At 44.2% G+C, this 24418-nt stretch overlaps 1 protein-coding gene across 9 annotated transcripts in view; it reads right to left on the reverse strand.

Moving 5' to 3' along the window:
* Window positions 1–24418, reverse strand: part of CEP170 (centrosomal protein 170) — a 974470-nt gene that overhangs the window by 598141 nt on the left and 351911 nt on the right. The window lies entirely within an intron of this gene.

The following is a 24418-nucleotide window of genomic DNA, read 5'->3' on the forward strand; positions in this document are numbered from 1 at the left end:
GGAAAAAAAGGGAGGGAAACAAATTCAGCACCGTTGTCTTTAACCCCTTCAGCCCCGGGGCACTTTCCGTTTTTGCGTTTTTGTTTTTAGCTCCCCTTCTTCCGAGAGCCGTAACTTTTTTATTTTTCCGTTAGTCTTGCCGTATGAGGGCTTGTTTTTGCGGGACAAGTTGTACTTTTAAATGAATCCATAAGTTTTACCATATGGTGTACTAGAAAACAGCAAAAAAATTCCAAATGCGGAAAAATTGCAAAAAAAGTGTGATGGCACAATAGTTTTTGGGATGTTTTATTCACGGTGTTCACTATCTGATAAAACTTATGTGTGGGTATGATGCCTGAGGTCGGTGCGAGTTTGTAGACACCAAACATGTATAGGTTTACTTGTAACTAAGGGGTTAAAAAAAATCACAAGTTTGTCCAATAAAAGTGGCGCACGTTTTGCGCCATTTTCTTAAACACGTAGCGTTCTTATTTTTTGGGATCTATGGCTCAGTGACGGCTTATTTTTTGCGTCTCGAGCTGACATTTCTAATGGTACCATTTTTGTGCAGATGCTACGTTTTGATCGCCTGTTATTGCAATTTGCGTAAAACTTGTGGCGACCAAAAAACGTAATTTTGGCGTTTGGAATTTTTTTGCCACTACTCCGTTTACCAATCAGATTAAATGATTTTATATTTTTATAGATCGGGCATTTCTGAACGCGGCAATACCAAATATGTGTATATTTATTTATTTTGTAACCCTTTAATTTTCAATGGGGGAAAGGGGGGTGATTTGAACTTTTAGGTTTTTTTTTGTTTTTTTTTATTTTTTAAAACTTTTTTTTTTTATTTTACTAGTCCCCCTAGGGGGCTATAGCGATCAGCAATCCGATCACACTTATCTATCTGCTGATCACAGCTATACAGCTGTAAACAGCAGATACAGTCACTTTCTGTTTCCCTCTGCTCCGTGCCGAGGGAAAACGAAAGTGAAACATCATAGCTGCAGGCGTCATCACATGACCCTGTGCTACGATGCCAACCACCGATAGTCACGTGATCACGCACGTGACTTCCGGTGGGGGCGGCGGTAAGTAAAAAACATGGCCGCGCGCATATAGATCTTGCTGCCAGACTTTGGCAGCAAGATTTAAGGGGTTAATGGCCGCGGGTGGAAGCGATTCCACCCGCGGCTAGCAGGCACACATGTCAGCTGTTGAAAACAGCTGATATGTGTGCCGACCGCCGCCGCCTGCCCGCGGCAGGGGGCGGGGCTTAATGGGACACGCTCCATGACTGATATATCCGTCCATGGTCGTGAAGGGGTTAAAATTCTTGAAGTTTATTGGGTCACATTAAAAAAATGTTAATGGATCAACAAAATCCCTCCATATGTCTTTCTACGCCTTATGCATTTCAGAGAAAAAACTCCTTAATCATAGGCAAATTTTTTTCTCTGAAACACATAAGGCGTGGGAAAGGCATATGGAGTGATTTTGTTGAACCATTAACATTTTTTTAATGTGACCCAATAAACTTCAAGAATTTTAAAGACAACGGTGCTGGATTTATTTCCCTCCCCTTTTTTTTCCTTCTAATGATTATGTCAGATGTGGATGCCAACCACGGATACCGTGCACTGACTCAAATGGAATTCTATGCAGAGGAGTGGTGAGCTGGAACTTGTTTTATGTTACTTTTACTTGATTCATTAGAAAATGGCGGTATGAATCATTAATGTATTACATTTTCCGATACTTGTGGGTGTCAAAAATTTGTTATACTCATGTGTAATCAATCGCCAATAAGAAGACAATTAAAAGAAACATGATCTTTGCATTTTCTGTAAAAATTAGAGATTTCTAAACATTGGGGTATAGGAAGCCCCATATCACCAGTTGTGTGACAAAAATCCCACCTCACCAGTTGAGGGTTAATGTACACTCACCCCATCCTGACAGAAAAAAAACCCTGAAATGTAGAAATTTTTGAAAACTTATTAAGCAAAAAAACTGAAATATCACATGGTCATAAGTATTCAGACCCTTTGTTCAGACACTCATATTTAAGTCACATGCTGTCCATTTCCTTGTGATCCTCCTTGAGATGGTTATACTCCTTTATTGGAGTCCAGTGTTGTGTTTAATTAAACTGATAGGACTTGATTTGGAAAGGCACACACCTCTCTATTTAACACCTCACAGCTCACAGTGCATATCAGACCAAATGAGAATCATGAGGTCAAAGGAACTGCCCAAGGAGATCAAAGACAGAATTGTGGCAAGGCACAGATCTGGCCAAGGTTACAAAACAATTTCTGCAGTACTCAAGGTTTGTAAGAGTACAGTAGCCTCCATAATCCTTAAATGGAAGACGTTTGGGACCACCAGAACTCTTCCTAGACCTGGCCGTCCAGCCAAACTGAGCAATCGTGGGAGAAGAGCCTTGGTGAGCGAGGTAAACAAGAACCCCAAGATCACTGTGGCTGAGCTCCAGAGATGCAGTAGGGAGATGGGAGAAAGTTCCACAAAGTCACTGCAGCCCTCCACCAGTTGGGCCTTTATGGCAGACTGGCCCAACAAAAGCCTCTCATCAGTGCAAGACATATGAAAGCTCGCATCGAGTTTGGGAGTCCTTTATGTGTTTTTTTTCCAGACTATGAGAAATAAGATTCTCTGGTCTGATGAGACAAAGATAGAACTCTTTGGTGATAATTCTAGGCGGTATGTGTAGAGTAAACCAGGCACTGCTCATCACCTGCCCAATACAATCCCAACAATGAAACATGGTGGCGGCATCATCATGCTATGGGGGTGTTTTTCAGCTGCAGGGACAGGATGACTGGTTGCATTTGAAGGAAAGATGAATGCAGCAAAGTACAGAGATATCCTGGAAGAAAACCTCTTCCAGAGTGCTCTGGACCTAAGACTTGGCCGAAGGTTCACCTTCCAACAAGACAAAGACCCTAAGCACACAGCTAAAATAACAAAGGAATGGCTTCAGAACAACTCTGTGACCATTCTTGACTGGCCCAGCCAGAGCCCTGACCTAAACCTATTTGAGCATCTCTGAAGAGACCTGAAAATGGCTGTCCACCAACGTTCCCCATCCAACCTGACGGAACTGGAGAGGATCTGCAAGAAAGAATGGCAGAGGATCCCCAAATCCAAGTGTGAAAAACCTTTTGCGTAATTCCCAAGAAGACTCATGGCTGTATTAGCTCAAAAGGGTGCTTCTACTCAATACTGAGCAAAGGGTTTGAATACTTATAACCGTGTGATATTTCAGTTTTTCTTGTTTAATAAATTTGCAAACATTTCTACATTTGTTTTTTTCTGTCAAGATAGGGTGCAGAGTGTACAAAAAAAAAATAATAACTTTTTTTAATTTACCATATGACTGCAATGAAACAAAGTGAAAAAAATTAAAGGGGTCTGAATACTTTCCGTACCTACTATATTTTGAGTAATTCTATTCAATCACTCGATATATGTTTTACAATATCCTTAATATGGTTACTGCTATACTAAATAGGTTTACATTCATTCCTGGTAATGTTTTATTTGACATCACAACTTGTTAATTTGCTGCATCCATAATATATCTTATCCTTAATACAATATCCTAAAAAAAAAAATTAATTAATTTAGCTTTAAAAAAACTAAAACAAACCCCCAATGTGATTCACAAACCGACACCTTGAAAGATCTGGCACCATAATTGATGAGCCAGATGAATATGAACAACCAAATAGAAAACTATTGGATCAGTTTGCATACCAGCTTCACTCTATTCTCTCTGGCTTTTTGGTAACATGAGGATTGAAAGAAAAAAAAGAAAGAAGAAGCAGCTGTATGGCCTTACCAAATGATTCGTCAAATCTGAACTCTGACACAGAAAAACTAAGTAGACCAAGAACACTTTCACTACAAATGTGTACAGGGTTCATAATCTCTTACCTGTGCATCACCCACAACTGGGAGCTTAGCAAAACAAAAGCCAAAACTGTAAACTCTAGAGGTTGTTTTAACTGAGGTAAAAACTAACAATCATATCTGTACTTGCTACTTCCATTTATGCAGCTCAGTCGCGTGGCATCTTCATTGCTGGCAACTGGAGCAGTTCTGTTTATCATTCTGGGACTCGTGGTACAACCTAATCTAGAAGCTTGTGTGTTATTTCCTCAGCATTGCCGTCTTATCTCCCTGTTCTGAGACTTAGGGTACCGTCACACTAAACGACGTACCAGCGATTCGGACCACGATACGACCATGTCAGGATCGCTGGTACGTCGCTAGTGAGCTGTCAAACAGTCAGATCTTCCCAACGACGCAGCAACGATACGGCGGTCGCTGGGACCCTGTAACATAGCACGATTCAAATCTTGATTAGTAACATAGGCGTGCATCTACATTGCCTTTTCCGCGCTCCCTCTGCTCTGATTGGTGGTCGTAACTGCGTTGTGACTGGGCGGCCTTGCCTTTAGAGAAGGCAACATAATAGCACTTCCATCCTTCTCCATCCTTGTCCATCCTACAGTCCCGATGCAGAATGAAGTGAATTCAGCCCTCTGAAATGTACTGCGATCTACAAGCCAGAACAGAGGATGGAAGCGGCCAATCCGAATGCAGTAGCGATCACCAATCGGAACAGAGAGGGCGCGTAAAACAACGAAGATGCACGCCTACGTGAGTCGCGAACAAGGTCGTTGGGTAAGATGTCAAACACACTGATGGATGCTGCCCTGCGGGAGCCTGACGACCAAAAAATGAACCAGAACAGTGTGTGTCGATCAGCGATTTCACAGCAGGGGCCAGGTCGCTGCTTAGTGTCACACACAACGAGATCGCTGATGAGGTCACTGGTATGTCATAAAACCTGTGACTCTGCAGCGATCTCGCTATGTGAGAAGTACCCCTTCCTTGTAAAAGGGATATTCCCATCTCCAAGATCCTATCTTAATATGTAGTAGGCGTAAAAATGTTATCAAATACCTCCAATTAGAAATGTAATATAAATCTCCTGATATACAGTACCTTGTGAAAAGTATACACCCATCCTTGGCTTTGTTACATTACAACCTGTGTTTAAATATTTTTGTAATCAGATTTATGTGTTATGCATTAGCACTAAATAGTTTGAAGTGAACCTGTCAGGTCTCATATGCCTTCTAACCTAGCAGCAGGGACATGTTTGGGCTAAAAATCCCTGTATAATAATATTGTGTAAAAGCAAAGTATAAAAAAAAAAGTAAATAAAAAAAAATGTTTACAACTTACGTTTTCCCTGTGCTAATAAGCTTTCGGACTAGTCACAAGAGCGTTGCTTCACCCTGAATAGTCTGCCCTCTTTCCATGGTATCACGCATGGGCGTGAAACCATGATTTCAATAAGCCGACGTCACCACCGGCTCATGGAAATCTCGCTCATATGTATATCTCTTTCCCAGCTTCAGACGCGCTATGCACATGGTCAGAAGCGCAGAAGACTTCGGATGATGTGCAGTGTGCTCTTGAAACCGACAAGCGTACACCAGCTAAGAAAGCTAAGCGACACTGCGGAAATGAGATGTGTGCATGTGCGAGATTTCCATGAGACGGCGGTGATGTCAGGTCATTGAAATCATGGTATCACGTCCATAGGGGGATATTTAGCCCACACAAGTCCATGCTGCTAGGTTAGAAGGCATATGAGACACACCTTTTCTGAAAAGCCACAGAGGTTGCAACACCAGTAAGCAAAAGGCACCACTAACCAAACAACACCATAAAGACCAAGATCTTCAAACAAGTCAGAGACAGTGTTGTTGAGAAGTAAAAGTCAGGGTTGGGTTCTAAAAAAATATCCCAATCTCTGATGATCCTGAGCACCATAAAATCCATTATCATCAAATGAAAAAAACATGGTACCACAACAAATCTCTCAGCCAGGTGTCAGCTGATGACCCAGGGTCTGTCATGACTGGCAAAAACCATAAAAAGAAAAAAAAAAAAAGACAAATTCAAGCATTACAATACATTAAACATGTCAATGTTACACTGACTGAATATGCTCCTGGCATAGTCAAACAGGCCACCGTAGCTTGCAGACCCGGAGGTCGTCATTTGACCTCGGGTTGCCATGGCAAAGATCGGGACCCCACGTGATGTGAACCCGATCAGGTAGGAGATTGAGTGAACTCCTTTGTCCAGCCTCATAAATGCTGTGATTGATATTGATAGCGGATCTAGGGGGTTAAACCGCCAGAGGCGATGCGGGCACCATCCCTGGTTGTGAGAGCCAGAGCTCAACTATCACTTAAGTTGAACTCACAGGTCTGATAGTTTGGGCGCAGCTCCTGTACCCGCATAATCGGCATGTCACAAGTTTACATAATTTTTCAGGAATCCCTTACAGACCATGGCGTAAATTTGCCTCAAATATTATGAAGGAGTTAAGCTCCTAGTACCCTCCTTTGAGTTATAGGTATTACTGACTGAAGTTCATTTACCATGTTCGTTTCTTGACTAACATTTAGGATACCCTTCTGCCCTAGCATTTAATTCCTGATTCTGACCTCTTGGTATTGATTCTGCATTCTGACCATCATCTGCCAGACACCAGCCAACTGACTCAACCCAAGGGGGCCTGTATAGGTTGATCTCCCTGTATAGGGGTTAAAGGGCCAACGTTCCACTGCGAGTTGCTAGATGGAGTGGCTTGTGCAAAGCTCTAGCTGCCAACTGTGCTCTCTTGCATAAGCCACAAACACTCTCTAAAACCAAACATTTCTTACATACTTTTAATGGCTGCCCACCTCAAATAAATTTTCTGCAAAATCTGTTATGAATCAAATTCTACAGTCTTTGTGCCTCTTCAACCCCATTACCATCCAGCCTCCTCTCACCTTCATGACCAAGCCATTTCTTTTATTCTGACCAGTGTCATTTTGTGAGGTTATAACTCTGGAATGGTTCAACAGATCCAGTAATTGAGACTTTTTTATTTGTGACATGTTGTATTAAATGTGGTAAATTTAGACATTTTATTTGTTTATTTGTGGACAAATCAGATATTTGCTGAAAATTCTTTTAAAAAATGTAGCAATTTTTAAACTTTGAATTTCTATTACTTTTTCCCACAAAAATGTTACTTTAGCCTCAAATTTTGCATTTTCACAAGGATAACAAGAGAAAAGGCATCATACTTGTGCAATTTCGTCTGAGCATGCAGATACCTCATATGTTTTGGAAATCTACTGTTTGGGCAGAACAGCAGGGCTCGGAAGGGAAGGAGCACCATTTGAGGTTTGGAGCGCAAAATTGTTTGGAGTAGATAGCGGCCACCATGTCACATTTGGATGTGCCTTAATAGTGGAGCTTTCCACAAATTACCCCATTTTGGAAACTACACCCCTCAAGGAATTTATCTAGATGTCTGGTTAAACATTGAAAACAAAAGTGCTTCACATAATTTTATAACGCTGAGATGTGAATTTGAAAAAAATACATTTTTAACCACAAAAATGTTGCTTTAACGCCAATTTTTTCAAATCCTCTAGGGTAAGGAGATAATGGACAGTTTAAATTGTTGTGCAATTTCTCTAATCAGACTGAGGAAAGAATGGCAGCATGCTGCAATTGCTTGCGATTCTCTCATCACTCGCACCCATACAAGTCTATGGCCCTGTGCGCTTTTACCCGAGTTTTTACCCGCGCTTTTTTACGTTTTTGCTGCAGACATTTCTTGAGAAAATGGTTGTAACCTTTCAGCAGACATTTCCCAGCAAAACCTATGGAAAAAAATATAGCTGTGCACACACTGCGTTTTTTTCTCAAGAACATTCTTTCTGTAGAATTTCTTGAGAAAAAGAATGAGTATGTGACTTCTTTTCTGCAGGTACCTGCCATAGATAATAGTAAAAAAACCGCAGGTACCAACCTGCAGAAAAAATGCATAAAAAACGCATCAAAAACGCGGTAAGAACGCATGTGTTTTTCGGTGCGTTATTTGTGCGTTTTTTGAACGCAAGTGCGCTAATCTTTCAGACTCAAAACATTTCTTGAGAAAAATCCTTTTTTGTAGTGCGCACAGGGCCTTAGGGTGTGATTGAAACATCGGACTGCATATGGATGACAATCAAATGCAGTGCGATATATACGCACAGCTGGACAATGGAAGAGATGGAGAGATTTCTCTGTCCCTCTCTTCCACAGCTGTGATCTGATCGCAAGATCGGATCACAGTTGCATGACACTCGGCTAACGTTCACAGCAGAGCAGGAGCCAAGAGTCATTATTATATCGCATCATATGCCATACACATGTGCACAGATTTAGACAAACTTATGAAGAAGAGAAAAAGGCCTTTTGTGTACATATAAATTCTTAGATCTTTGAGTTCAGCTCATGAAAAATGGGAGTTTAAACTAAGTGTTGCTTTTATATTTTTGTTGAGTATTTGTAAGAACACTGGTTCTAAAGTTTGAAGTTAAAGGGTTATTCCCATCTCAAAGTTTTTATCCCAATAATATAGTAGGCATAACAATATTAGCAAATACCTCCAATTAGAAATGTAGTATAGTTCTCCTGTTATAGCCATGTCTCTTACCTCATTTGCAGGGCACTTTAGCTAAGGTATTTATGGTTATGAACACTAACAAATAACTGTCACTATATGGCTACATGCGCACATTGCATATTTTGGTTCAGTATCATTGGCAGAAAGCTCTCACTTTTGACTTTCCAGCAAAGCCTATGAGAAATCAGATTTGCTGTGTGCACGTTGCAGTTTATGTCTGCAGTTTGTCACAAACTTCTGACAAACTGCAGCATGTTCTATCTTCTTTGTCCATGCATTTCTCACTAGTGATGGGGACCAGAATCCGGCGCAATAGGACTAGGAGCAAGCGCTTTATACTTACTGAATCTCCGGCGCGGCTGCAGCACTGATCCCGCGGCCTCTCCTTTTGAGGCCGCTTATTAGACTGATGCATATTCACTGCTTTCCCACCCACCGGCATCAGTGATTGGTTTCAGACAGATGCACCCCCACGTTGAGTGACAGAGTGTCTGACACTTCCAATCACAGACCCGGTCTGCGGGTCTATCGTACAGTAAAATAAATAAAAATTGACTTAGAGTCCCCCAATATTATGATACCCAGCACAAAAAAAGCCACAGCTAGAGGCTGAAACCCCCCAGCCTGCGCTTATCTTGGTGTGTATTAAAATTTAAAGAACTGGGAGTGCGGTCCCCCCCCCAATTTTGATAACCAGCCAAGATAAAATCCAGACAGCTGGGGGCTGGTATTCTCACACTGAGGAGACCCACGGTTATTGGGAGCCCTCCAGGATAAAAATAGCAGCCTGCAGCTGCCCATGATTGTCGCTTCCATTAGATGCGAGAACTCCAGGACTTTACCCAGCTCTTCCCGACTGCCTGAGAATACCAGCCCCCAGCTGTCTGGCTTTATCTTGGCTGGTTATCATAATTGGAGGGACCGCACGCTGGTTTATTTATTTAAATAATATTTAAAACAAAAGAAAAAAAAAAGGCGGCGCATGCAGTTCCTCTTATTTTGATATACAGCCAAGATATGCTCATGGCTTCGGGCTGCAGCCTGTAGCCGTGGGCTTTATGTGTGCTGAGTGTCATAATGTGTGGGGACCCTACGCCAAATATTTTATTTATTTTTATTGTACGCTATAGACCCGCAGACGGGGTCTGATATTGGAAGCGTCAGACAGGCTGTCACACAGGCTGAGGCCTCTGTCTGACTGCAACAATCACAAACGCCCATGGGAGGGGGAAGCAGTGAATATGCATGAGCCTAATGAGCAACCTCGGAAGAAGAATGAGCGACTGCAGGTGCAGTGTACAGCCGCGCCGGTGATTCGGTAAGTATAGCGCGCTCACTTTATTATTTTTTTTCTTTATTTTTACTTTATTTTTTATTTCCTGAGTGCTCGATACGGATCAATACCTGGAATTCCCTGAGAATTCCGGCCTGGGCCTGGCACTCTGGTTTCTTTGAACCCAAGCGGGTCTGACCATTCACTATAATTTTACAAAAAAAACCTCCAAAACGAGGAATCATTAGAAGCGGGGTTTTTTTTGTTTTTTGTTTTATTTCCAGGCTCTCTGGGACAAGGTGCACATGTAGCCTATGAGGTAAGAGACATGACTTCAGTTGAAACCAGAAATTTAAATATGCTATCTAAAAAGACACATATGCAGGTTTTTGTCACTATCTGACAGAAAATCAGAATAAACCTTTCCCATTTTAGGTCAATTAGGATTACCAAAATTATTTCTATTTTCCAAATGCCAGAATAATGGGAAAGAGAATGTTTTAAGACATTTTATTACTTTTTATATTACTTTCTGCAAAGGCAAAAATTTACATACATGTCAGTATTTGGTACCATTGCCTTTAAACTGTATGACTTGGGTGAAAAATTTTGGATATCCTTCCATAAGCTTCTCACAATAGTTGGTAGGAATTTGGGAACATTCCTCCTGACAGAACTAGTGTAACAGCCATGTTTGTAGGTCGCCTTGCTTGCACCTGCCTTTTCAGCTTTGCCCATAAATTTTCAATCTGATTGAGATCAGGGTTTTGTGATGGCCACTCCAAAACATTGACTTTGTTATTCTTTAGCCACTTTGTAACCAGTTTGGCAGTATGCTTCTGGTTATTGTCCATTTGGAAGACCCATTTCCGCCCAAGCTTTAAGTTTCTGGCTGATGTCTTGAGATATTGCTTCAGTAATGCCACAATCGTCTTTACTGGTAGAATGGCCTTTCTGCCCATGTTGATACAGTACTGTTTCACTCTGGATAATGACACAATTTTAGCAGCTTCTGCCAGCATCTTCCCAAGGTCTTGCTTTTGTTCTTGGGTTGATATGCACATCTGACCAAAGCACGTTCATCTCTGGTACACACAACCACTGAGCTTCCTGAGCGGTATGATGGCTGGACATTCCCATCTTGTTTGTACTTGCGTATAATTATTTGTACAGATGAAGGAGGTAAGTATCTGGAAATTGTACATAGGGATGAACCAGACTTGTGCAAATCCTCAATTCTCTTCCTGAGATCTTGGCTGATTACTTTTGACTTTCCCATGATGTTACACAAAGAAGCAGTGTGTTTCACGTGTACATTAAATACATCCACACAGGGTTGGACTGGGGTGCCAGGGGCCTACCAGGGAAATTGACTCTAGGGGCACAAACTACAGCTACCATAAACGTTTTTATTACTGGTTCATTTTCGGCTTCTCTCACTAAAACGTGTGCCTTTTTGCAAACTATACAGTGTGCAAAAGAAACTGTATTGGGAACCGAACTATATCAAAGGATATGTTGCAGCATCTTATTTATTGTTGTTAATAATAGAATCTATTATTTACAGTCAGTCGCAGTTTTTCTTACACACGGACATCCCTCATCCTAGGTAACCCACGGAGTCCATCAGCCAAACAATGTTCAAAATGAAGCAAAATGCTATCCAGCATCTTCAAATGGAAAAGTTTACTAAAATTAATCCACCTATGCCACCATCCATCCACCATATAGGGTATTTCCCAATTGACTTGGGAAATACCGTATAAGGGTCAATATGTGGTGGTGTGAAGCATTACCACTCTAATACACTTTTAAATTTGGAGAGACTGGTGAATATTTGTCTTCTCTTTCCACTTTCACATATTTGCATACTTAACAGGAAATGATCAGTAACGAGTGTATATACTTGATTTAAACAGTCATTCTGTGGGGACAGAGGGCCTTCAAAAGCCTCACTTTGGTTTCCAAATTAGTTTTACATGTTGGATAAACTCTTTACTGGTTTGGTTTATTCTGACAATACTGCTTTATAGGCATATACACTATATACAATATATACTTTCTATGCTTTTTTTTTTTACATATATTAATATGGAGGACCCTCCTGTAATGTCATTACATATAGAGGTCCCCCCTGAAGAGTAATTACATATAGCCTAAGAAAATAACACTGACAATGGGGGTACAGGATGACTCTGGGGTACAAGATACTGTCACTGGTTGTACAGGATAATGACACTGGGGTAAGTATAATGACGCTGACACTTGGGGTACACAATAATGACACTAGGGTACAGGATAATTACACTGGGATTGAGGATAATTACACTTATGTCGCGGGCGGGGAGGACGCCACTGCGCTGCGCTCGCTAACACTCGGGTCCGGAACTGCTGTGGCTGCTGCTCGGTGGCTCGAGCGGTGAGCTGGATACAGGGACTCGAGCGGTGCTCCTCGCCCGTGAGTGAAAGGGGTGGTTGGTTTGAGGGATTTAGTCCGTGACGCCACCCACGGGTTGTGGTGAAGATGGGCACCACCGCTGCTGGTGACGGGGATCCCAGGAGCGATGGTAGGGAGCAGCTGGGATGTTGTTTTCCCCCCTCCGTGGGTAGGGGTCAGTGGTCTCGGGGCCCGGTGGTGAGACGGGGAGGCAGGGTCGGTGAGGTGCAGGGTTGCGGGAGCAGCGCGGCGCGGTGCCGGCTGGCACGGGCGTACTCACTCAGCAAGAGATGCACAAAGTCCTCGGTAAACCAAACGGCTGGATGGACGGGTCCCGCAGCCGGCTGCTGTGTTTCTCCCCGGACAGGTGATGGCGGCTGTCTTTCCCTGCACCTTAGTGTACTTGTTTGACTATGATGGATTCCCAACGGTAGTCCGTTCCCCGGTGTATGGGTACCGGAGGAGCTAGTTTGCCCGCAGGCGCTGGCCCTTGGGTCCCCGGTCCTACGGTTCCGCGTTGATTCACCACTCCTGCAGACTGCCACCACCGTCTGCCAATCTGCCTGTCAGTGCCTGGGCCACAAACCCAGACACCCAAGTGTTTACTCCTCATACTTCAACCTCCTCAACTCAACTGTCACTTTTCCCGCCTCCAGGCCTGTGAACTCCTCGGTGGGCGGGGGCCAACCGCTTGGCTCCACCCCACCTGGTGTGGACATCAGACCCTGGAGGGAGGCAACAAGGGTTTTGTGTTTGGCTAATGTTACAGTCTAGTGGGGGTGGAGTGTTTGTGTTATCTGTGACGACCTGGCTAGGCCAGGGCGCCACACTTACAGTACAGGACTGACAAGGGGGGGTACAGTATGACATTGGGGGAACAAGATACTGACACTGAGGGTACAAGATAATGACACTCGGGGTACAAAATAATGACAATAACATTCAAAGTACAGGATAATGACACTGACTTTCGGGGTACAGCATAATGACACTGACACTGGAGGTAGAGGATAATGACACTGGGGGTACAAGATCATGACGCTGACACTAGGGGTACAGGATAAGGATGCTGACAATGAGGTTACAGGATAATAACACTGACACTGGGGGTACAGGAAAATGACACTGGGGAACAGTATACTGACAGACTCTGGATACAGGATAATGACACTGACTCGGGGTACAGAATAATGACGCTGGGGGTACAGGATAGTGATACTGAAACAGGGGGTACAGGATAGTGATACTAACACGAGGGGGTACAGGATAATGACACTGACACTGGGGGCAAAGGATAATGACACTTGATACTTGGTACAGGATAAGACACTTGGGGTACAGGATAATTACTCTGACATTTGCCTCTTTCCCTCAGCACCCGTCTTTTCTATGTTCTGATAGCCATCTTGTAATCAGCACCCAACTTTCCCATGATATCAGATAATGGGAAAGCTGGGAGTTGAGGATAAGATGAATATCATAACATAGAAAAGCTGGGTGCTGAGGAAAAGAACCTCATTCTTTCAGCACAGCACGCAGCTTTCCCAATCACATGCCATGCTCTGACTGCTGCTATTCCTCTTTCCCTAATCCCTACTGATATATGGTTACTGTGTGTACTTCACTCACGTCACGCAGCAGGGACTGGTGAACACACCCTGCACCCCCATATCAAACATCGCACACATCCTGCCCCGCATATCTCACACAGCCTGGCTGTATCCCAAATTATCCCGCTCTCAAACACACTGAAACCTCATATCCCACACACCCTGTATCCCCCCCCAACAGCCCTCTGTCACAGTCTGGAACCCTTATATGCCACTCACCCTGCACCCCCCCTCCCTCCCCCCATGCCCTCCTCATCCCTCATTACCGGGCACATCTTCCTCAGTATCACTTGCCCGTCTCCTCCCACACAGTCACATGGGCATGACATCGCAGGTCCTGGCTAATGCACCACTAGATTGTATTTTCTTCATCTCGGAAGGAGCTTCTGCTCTGCTCCTGCAGCGCTCGTAGCTCATAAGCTCCTGGTGCGCTCCACCAGGTCAGGCCGCCACCTCTAGCTACGCTACTGCAGCTATCATGATCTGACTGCTGTATACAGTATCATCACCTATAGCGGCGTCCCGATGGTCTCAAGAGCCGCAGGTCATTTTAATACACCTGGCGAGGGACCCTGCAAACTGCAAGAGATAGCTTAGAGTGAAGACAAGGTCGGGGGCCTACCAGGGCTTTCTCCGGTAACCCGGCAAGCCCCACCGACGCTGCATCCATATGTCTGTCTCTAATTAACTCAGATGTTGCCAATAAATCAGAAGCTTCCAAAGACATGACATCATCTGGGCTGTCCCATATTTTCTTAAAGGCATAGTACTCTTATTGTATGTAAACATTTGACTTTGCAGAGAAGAATAAAAATGCCTTAAAACATTGTCGCTCATTATTCTGGCAAGTGGCAAATCTAAATGATTTTGGTAATCCTAAATGACTTAAAACGGGAAAGGTTTATTATGATTTCATGTAAAATAGAGAGAAGAACAGGCATATGTATCTTTTTAGATAGTGTATGTAAACTTCTAGTTTCAACTATCTCATGGGAACTATACTGAATTTCTAATTGGAAGTATTTGTTAATAACCCATTAACACTAGAACTACTGAGGTAGGTCATTTTGACTACTTTGCACCATGTACAGTGCCTACAAGTAGTATTCAACCCCCTGCAGATTTAGCAGGTTTGATAAGATGCAAATAAGTTAGAGCCTGCAAACTTCAAACAAGAGCAGGATTTATTAACAGATGCATAAATCTTACAAACCAACAAGTTATGTTGCTCAGTTAAATTTTAATAAATTTTCAACATAAAAGTGTGGGTCAATTATTATTCAACCCCTAGGTTTAATATTTTGTGGAATAACCCTTGTTTGCAATTACAGCTAATAATCGTCTTTTATAAGACCTGATCAGGCCAGCACAGGTCTCTGGAGTTATCTTGGCCCACTCCTCCATGCAGATCTTCTCCAAGTTATCTAGGTTCTTTCGGTGTCTCATGTGGACTTTAATCTTGAGCTCCTTCCACAAGTTTTCAATTGGGTTAAGGTCAGGAGACTGACTAGGCCACTGCAACACCTTGATTTTTTCCCTCTTGAACCAGGCCTTGGTTTTCTTGGCTGTGTGCTTTGGGTCGTTGTCTTGTTGGAAGATGAAATGACGACCCATCTTAAGATCCTTGATGGAGGAGCGGAGGTTCTTGGCCAAAATCTCCAGGTAGGCCGTGCTATCCATCTTCCCATGGATGCGGACCAGATGGCCAGGCCCCTTGGCTGAGAAACAGCCCCACAGCATGATGCTGCCAACACCATGCTTGACTGTAGGGATGGTATTCTTGGAGTCGTATGCAGTGCCATCCAGTCTCCAAACGTCACGTGTGTGGTTGGCACCAAAGATCTCGATCTTGGTCTCATCAGACCAGAGAACCTTGAACCAGTCTGTCTCAGAGTCCTCCAAGTGATCATGAGCAAACTGTAGACGAGCCTTGACATGACGCTTTGAAAGTAAAGGTACCTTAACGGGCTCGTCTGGAACGGAGACCATTGCGGTGGAGTACGTTACTTATGGTATTGACTGAAACCAATGTCCCCACTGCCATGAGATCTTCCCGGAGCTCCTTCCTTGTTGTCCTTGGGTTAGCCTTGACTCTTCAGACAAGCCTGGCCTCGGCACGGGTGGAAACTTTCAAAGGCTGTCCAGGCCGTGGAAGGCTAACAGTAGTTCCATAAGCCTTCCACTTCCGGATGATGCTCCCAACAGTGGAGACAGGTAGGCCCAACTCCTTGGAAAGGGTTTTGTACCCCTTGCCAGCCTTGTGACCCTCCACGATCTTGTCTCTGATGGCCTTGGAATGCTCCTTTGTCTTTCCCATGTTGACCAAGTATGAGTGCTGTTCACAAGTTTGGGGAGGGTCTTAATTAGTCAGAAAAGGCTGGAAAAAGAGATAATTAATCCAAACATGTGAAGCTCATTGTTCTTTGTGCCTGAAATACTTCTTAATACTTTAGGGGAACCAAACAGAATTCTTGTGGTTTGAGGGGTTGAATAATAAATGACCCTCTGAATAAACTTTTCACAATTTAAAAAAAAAATAAAAAAAGAAATAACATTCATTTTTGCTGCAATGCATTTCACACTTCCAGGCTGATCTACAGTCCAAATGTCACAATGTCAAGTTAGTTCCGAATGTGTAAACCTGCTAAATCTGCAGGGGGTTGAATACTACTTGTAGGCACTGTATTTCTATATAGGTGTCACGAGTCCAGTAGTTCTAGTGTTAACTCTCATGCTTACCACTGGTTTCATATTAAAAGTGTCTTGATAGGGCTGATCGAATACGCCAAAATCCGGAACCGGTGGATCCCTGCCGGATTGAACAAAAAATACGGATCCGCTCCAGATTCCGGTGCCCATATAAGTCTATGGGGACCAGAATCCGGAGATTAAAAATGTTTGTGGAGGGGACGGGGGGTAGGAGCGCACATGGTGTACTCAGCCGAGGCTGTGTCATGGCAGAAAACTCCTTTTTCCCTTACGGAGCAGACAATTTAATATTCATTGTTTTGCCCGCCCACCGATGCATGTAATTGGTTGCAGCTAGAAGCGCCCCCACCCTGAGTGGCAGCGTGTCAGCTGACTACAACCAATCACAGGCGGCAGGATGGCCGGTCGGCGGGGAAAGCATTGCAAGTGTCTGCGGGTCAGTATGGTGAACGTGCATGTCTTTTAGAAACACATGCACGTTCCTGTCAGAAGTGTGCGGCTGTGCCGGTGATGCACTGTCAGACTCGTACAAATCGGCCATCACATTAGCCGGCAAGGCCTGCCGCGCTCTGAGCACGAGCGTGCATGTACCTAGAAACACATGCACATTCCTGTCAGAAGTGTGTGCGGCTGTGTCGGTGATGTGGCTTTTTTTCTTTTTTTTATTATTTAAATAAATAATTTAAAAAAAAAAAAACATGTGTGATCCCCTCTAATTTTCATCCCAAGCCATGATAAAGCCGGCTGGGGGCTAATAATCTCAGCCCACAGCCGCCTGGTATTGCCGCAACTATTTCATGTGACAATCCTGGTGCAATACCAGCTGTTCTCGATTGCCCTGGAGTGGTGGCAATTGGGGTAATAAGGGGTTAATTGCAGCACACAGCTGCTACTAAGCGCTAGGTTAGTGTGATAGCACAGGCGTCTATGATATACCTGCATCACACTAACCTGTATATGAATGTAAATAAACAGACAAAAATCCTTTATTTGGAGAAAAAAGATACAAAAACACACACCCTCCTTCACCTCTTTATTATCCCCCAACACCCAGCAGATCCGGCGTAATCCACAAGAGGTCCCACACCGCTTCAGCTCTGCTACAGACAATGACAGCCGCGATGACTGCACGGCAAGCAAATACAGTGGAACCTTGGTTAACGAGAACAATCCGTTCTGGGAGTGTGCTTGTTAACCGAGTTACTCGTTCAGAAAAGCAAGATTTCCCATAGGAAAGCAATGCAATGCAGACAATTCGTTCCACAACTTGTTAAATGTCCCATTCTGGTCTCCTATTGTGCCATTCCACACACGCACAAACACACATATTATGCTCACCTTACCTTCCGTTCTATCGCCGGCCTCATGGTTCTTGTAGTTCGCCGCTACAGGCTGTGTCGGGCAACCATCGCGACCGATGCCGGACCTTCCGCTCCCATCGCGCTGCCTTTGAGTAACGGCTGACATGGGAAGTTCCTCCCTCGTCGCGATAATGTGTACCTTCCGGAGTAACTTCCCCTGTCAGCTACTACTCAAAGGCAGCGCGCTGGCCAATCAGAGGCAAGCGGCTCCTGCCTTTGACGTCAGCACGCTGGGAGCGGAAGGTCCGGCATCGGTCACGATGGTTACCCGATACACAGCCTGCACGGGCGAACTGCAAATTCCAGGAGGCCGGCAAGGGAACGGAAGGTAAGGTGAGCATAATGTGTGTGTGCGTGTGTGTTTGTGCGTGTTTGTGCGTGCTTGTGTTTGTTTGTGTGGACTGCAAGAGCTGGTTAGAGCGCGGTGGATGTACGGAACTGGAAGTGTGTGCGGTGAGTATTTTGTTCATACAGCAAAGCTTGCTCATAAACCGAGTTACAAATTTACAGCAAGCTTTGCTCGTTAAGCGAAAAACTCACTAACTGGGTTACTCGTTAAGCGAGGTTCCACTGTACCTGGGGCGCGTCTGCCTACAACTAATCACAGATGAAAGGATGGCAGGTGGGCAGGGAAAACACGGACAGCTGTGTGTATTCGATGCACAGTACAGGAAGTGAATGCGCGACCTGGAAGCAGTGTGCAGCCATGACACCGAGTCTCGATAAATATGAAACGCTGTTTTATTTATTTTTCAATTATTTTCCCCAGTGCCGGATCCAGATCTTGAACCCGGAATTACGGATCTGGATTCGGCACCCGGAAATCTTTGAAACCGCGCGGATCCGGACTTTTACAGTTCGGATCCGCTCAGCCCTAGTCTTTGATTACCAAATCTGGAAGTTATAACTACCTTTGCATTTGTTTATTCAAGTTCTGCCTTAGATCTCATTGATAGTGATTTTGTTATTGAATGTACAGGAGCTAGACAGTTTCAACCCTTGGTCAACCTATTCAAGCGCCTGTAACTGATAATTCTCCCCTTACTGAAGTCATGTTAATTTTAAGGTTAGGAATGTATGCACGAGGATTACACATGCACAATCTATTTCATTCATGGCGTTTCCTTCCTTACCAGCTAAAATTGGGTATGCCTGCATCCATTGGGATACTCGTGAGGTTAACTCTTAGGGGTACTTTGCACGCTGCAACATCGCAAGCCGATGCTGCGATGCCGAGCGCGATAGTCCCCGCCCACGTCGCAGCTGCGATATCCTTGTGATAGCTGCCGTAGTGAACATTATCGCTACGGCAGCTTCACATGGACTCACCCGCCCTGCGACGTCGCTGTGGCCGGCGACCCGCCTCCTTATTAAGGGGGCGGGTCGTGCGGCGTCACTGCGACGTCACACGGCAGGCGGCCAGTAGGAGCGGAGGGGCGGAGATGAGCGGGATGTAAACATTCCACCCACCTCCTTCCTTCCGTATATCCTACGGAAGCCGCGGTGACGCCGGTAGGAGATGTTCCTCGCTCCTGCGACTTCACACACAGGGATGTGTACTGCCGCAGGAGCGAGGAACAACATCGGACCGTCGCGTCAGCGTAATTATGGATTACGCCGACGCTGCACCGATGATACGATTACGAGGCTTTTGCGCTCGTTAATCGTATCATTTAGCCTTTACACACTACGATGTCGCATGCAAAGCCGGATGTGCGTCACTTTCAATTTGACCCCACCGACATTGTACCTGCAATGTCGTAGTGTGCAAAGCCCACCTTAGGCTAAGTGAACACGCTGAGTTTTTTTGACGCTGCATTTTTGTGCGTTTTTGGCCGCTAAAAAAGCACAAAAACGCACCCGAGGCAAAAAAACTGCGTTTTTCTGCATTTTTCCAGTGCATTACATGGGGGGAAAACGCAGAAAAACGCAGGAAAGAATTGACATGTCCATTTTTTTTTTAAGCTCAAAAACGCAGCTTAAAAAAAATTAAAACTCAGACTTTGCTGGGGAAGCAAAGTCATGAAGTTTTGAGGCCAAAAACGCACCCGAAAAACACCATGAAAAACGCACTGTGTGCACATAGCCTTAAGGATATTTTTGTTTTACCAGATGTTTATCAAAAATCTCTGGCTTCTTTGGGTTTATCTCTTCCAGGTTTTAATGAAGATTTTAAGGATGATTTTTCTGAGACTGAATGTGAAGTTCTACCTCTTCTCATAAGGTCTTATGATTGTGCTATCAAATTTATAAAAGGGTCCAAATTGCCTAAATCTTGTCTGTTTAACCTATTTTTTCCTGAGATGCCTTGAAAGAGTACATTCAAAAGAGTCTCTCAGAGGGTCACATAAGGCCTTCCATATCACCAGTTGCTGAGGGATTTTTCTTTGTTAAGAAAAAAAGATGTAGGGTTGAGAGTCAGTGTTTGGATTTTAGAGAAAATAATAGGATTACTGAACAATATCCTTACCAACTATAGCTTATTCATGGACCTGTCTAAAACTAGTGGGGACCAAGTTGTTTTCTAAACTGGACTTGAGAGGGGTATATAACCTTATATATTAATTTGCTGGAATAGAGTGGGTTAACCCATGTCCAACAGGAGGAGACACCCATCGCCTTTTACTGCAAAAGGAATCAAGACTTATAATGGACCTGAAAGCTCTAGGTCCCTTGGGAATTAACGATAAAAACGATCTTCCTGTCTTTTTATAAGATAAATAATATGTACATTTTTGCTGTATAAATTTCTTAATGATATATATGTTACATGTATATAGTTGCAACTGGTATTGTTAATACATTGTGTTTTAATCACAATATGACGCAAGATCCGTATTACCTTTTTAAAGGAACGGATCTGACGTTTTGCACCACAGGACCCGTTGAAGCACTCAGTGTGCGAAACGGCTCGTCGTTGTCCAGCGCTGTAAGCCTCTTTCACCCTCCCCTCCACTTATACCAGCATGATTTATTAAAAACCGCATCTGAAGCTTAGGTGAGTGCTGCCTTTTTCTACCTCCCTTTGGATAGGATTATATGGACTCTCTTCTCTTGGTATACCGCATGTATCGGGTGCACATCTAAGAGTGATCTAACAGCGATCCATCAGAAGGACTAGCAGTGCCCGGTTTCCTCTTTTTTTTCATAACCTTATATTGTGTTTGCCAAGGTTTTAGGTGTATTAAAGGCAGTCTTCCACTCAAGTGTCACTTTGAAAATTTGGTGATGCCCTTCAGTACCATTGCTCTAGCAGTGTTTCAGAACTTCATAAATTATTTTTTTTTCTTCTCCAGTGGATAAATTTGAAGTGATATACTTTGATGACATCTTTATTTACTCAAGTTCTCGTCAAGAGCATAAGGAGCATGTTTGACAGGTACTTTTTTTTTTTTTTTTTGTAACAATCAATTACTTGCCAAGCTAAAAGAGTGTCAATATGCAACAGATTCAGTTTTTGGGTCATTTAGTTTCTGCTAAAGGATTTCAGATAGATTCAGATAGATTTTTTCACCTGGTCAACTGAGGCTGTTGATGCCTTTGAATTTCTTCGGACAGCTTTTTCTAAAGCCCCTATCCTAAACCAACCAAATGTTTATTTGCCTTTTGTGGTTGAGGTAGACACTTCTTCGGAGGGGATGGGTGCGGTTCTTTCTCAAAATTAGGAGGGTTGCCTTCATCCTTGTGCTTTTGTTTTTCTTTTTTCCTTGGAAATTCCCACAAGCAGGGGGCGTGGCCTGCTTGCTAATGGCACCGGTCACCTAGCTGCTGAGCTCCAGCCACCTCGACTCCTAACCGGCTCACTGCGGCTCACCAGTGGCACCAATCTCTCTGCACACGGGGGGAAAGTGCTGCGGAGGTACCCAGGAACGTGGCATGCCAAGGGGAAAGTCCCAGAAGAAGCCGTCCCCGGCGAAAGTTACAGACTTCTTCTCCAGCATGGGACGAGGGAAAATGGCAGCGGCATCCTCCTCCCCAGCTTCCTCACGCTCATCCAGGAGGGGATCCACAGCAGGCCCAGACTTGGACACAGACGCTGCAGATATACCGCTTACCAAAGGTACAATGCAGAAACTGCTCAGTGCCCTCCGCTCATCACTGCAGCAGGATTGAAAAGATATGGTGGCTGAGCTGAGGGGAGATATCACTGCCATAGGCAGTCGCACAGCACACATTGAAACTAAAATGCAGGAGCTGACAAAGTCACACAATAGCCTCATTGATGCCAATGCAGCACTGGAGGAACAAGTGCAAAAGCTCCATACCAAGGTCTTGGATTTAGAGGATAGGTCCCGCCGAAACAACATAAGAATCAGAGGAATTCCAGAAGCCATACCAGACAAGGAGCTGCAGAGCTTTCTAGGCTCCTTGCTGCAGGAGCTGCTCCCAGACCTGTCTGCAACTGATTTCTTGGTGGACAGAATACACAGAGTCCCTAAACCTAAATCCCTCAGTGCTGATGCCCCCCGGGACACTTTGGCTCGCCTGCACTTTTACAAGACCAAAGAGGCCCTGCTGCAAGCCCTGAGAAGGAGGCCGCCTCTGTCTGAGCAATTCCAGCACCTGTCCATTTTTCCGGATCTGTCTGCAGGAACCCTGGGAAAAAGGAGGGAATTTGCCCCTTATACCAAAATTCTCAGGGATGAAGCTATATCCTATAGATGGGGTTTCCCTGTAAAGATCCTGCTTTTCCGAGCAGGAAACACCCACGTCTGCCATTCCCCACAACAGTTGGCAAAGCTCCTATCCTCATGGAACATGGCAAATCTCCCGGCCAGATCTCCAAGAGTCACAGGATCATCCCAAAGGGATAAAGTGAATGAAGATTGGTCCGTCACGTGATTTATGTGATATGTCTGAGTAGCGGTTGAGACTTAGTTGCTACTTTTAAGGTCCGCTGGTTCGGTTCAACCAGGACCCTGAACCCCCATGGTGGTACATTTCCACCATACCGCAGGCCCCCTTTTTGGGCTTTTTTCTATGTGGACTGATGCTCCCTACATCAGTAATGTTAGTGATGTTAATGTTGTCAGTGTTATCTCTTTCCTGCCTAACCTTCCTTTCTCCCCTGCCCCCAGCTCTAGGCAAGAGACTTTTTTTCATGTACAATGGTATTGAACTGTATGTCTATAAATGTTAGGGGCCTGAACTCGCCAGCCAAGAGATCCATGTTTTGGCGGGAAGTGGTTAAATCCAAATGTGACGTGATTTGTGGTCGAGAGTCTCATCTCCTCCAGGGGGACTCGCACAGGTTAAATAATGCTAAATTTCCTTTCATACTGCTGACTTGTGGGAAAAAAAGGCTGGAGTATTCATTTGTGTAAAAAATACTGTTGCGTTCACACTACATTCCCAACATTTAGACCGTGAAGGTAGATACGTCATTATTAATTGCTCCATAAATGGATCTAAGTATACTATTGCAACCGTTTACGCCCCCAACTCTGGTCAGATCAGCTTTTTGCGGAGGTTTCTTTCCAAGCTTTCATCCGTTACAGAGGGTAAGCAAATAATCTGCGGGGATTTTAACATGTTAATGTCCAGCACTCTGGATTGCTTCAATACTGCTGTAAAGAGGAAGGAGATGAGCACAATAATTTCAGAAAGGCATCTCCATGATATATGGAGATACCAACATGCAAATGAGAGGGACTACACATTCTTCTCACCTCGGTTCACCTCATACAGCAGATTGGACTACTTTCTGGTTGAAAGCTCACTTATTTTGGATTGCTCAGATTCAAAAATTGGACTTATAGCTTGGTCGGACCATGCCCCCATATACCTGACAGTCCAGGAGCAAAACCGCGCGCCTGTTTTTACCCGGTGGCGCATGAATGACTCCCTCCTTACCTGTAGACAAATCTCTGAGGAGTTGCAAGCCGACCTCGCAGAGTTTTTTAAATTTAATGACAACAAGGAGGTGACAGAGGAAACGCTATGGTCTGCACACAAGGCCTTTATTAGGGAGTCATTCATCAAAATTGCCACTAGGGAGAAAAGGAGGCGTCAGGCAACTTCCAAAGCTCTACTGTCCCACATAGCACTTTTAGAAGCCCACAATAAATCTGCCCCAAACATGTCAACATCTGACGAACTCAGGAAATTAAGAACACAGCTCCGCCAATTGCTGATGGTAGACTATGAGAAAAATTTAAGATCCCTCAAACAGCGGTACTATATGATGGGTGACAGGGCGGGTGCCTTACTAGCCAGGAGGGTTAAAAAACGAGAAATGCAAAATAAAATTGAATACCTTGTGACGGGTTCTAATGCCACAATACGCAACCCAACGGAAATAGCCAATGCATTCGCTGATTTTTATCAGTCTCTCTACAACCTTAAAAATGACCCCACTGCCCCAAAGCCTACCCAAACGGCAATTAATTCCTTCTTAAACAATATTAATCTTCCTCGGTTATCTACAGTACAGCTAGAGCAACTAAATTCCCCTTTCTCCCTGGAAGAGGTTCGCCAGGCGGT

The sequence above is a fragment of the Anomaloglossus baeobatrachus genome, chromosome 3 (genome assembly GCF_048569485.1).
Source record: "Anomaloglossus baeobatrachus isolate aAnoBae1 chromosome 3, aAnoBae1.hap1, whole genome shotgun sequence".
Classification (NCBI taxonomy): domain Eukaryota; kingdom Metazoa; phylum Chordata; class Amphibia; order Anura; family Aromobatidae; genus Anomaloglossus; species Anomaloglossus baeobatrachus.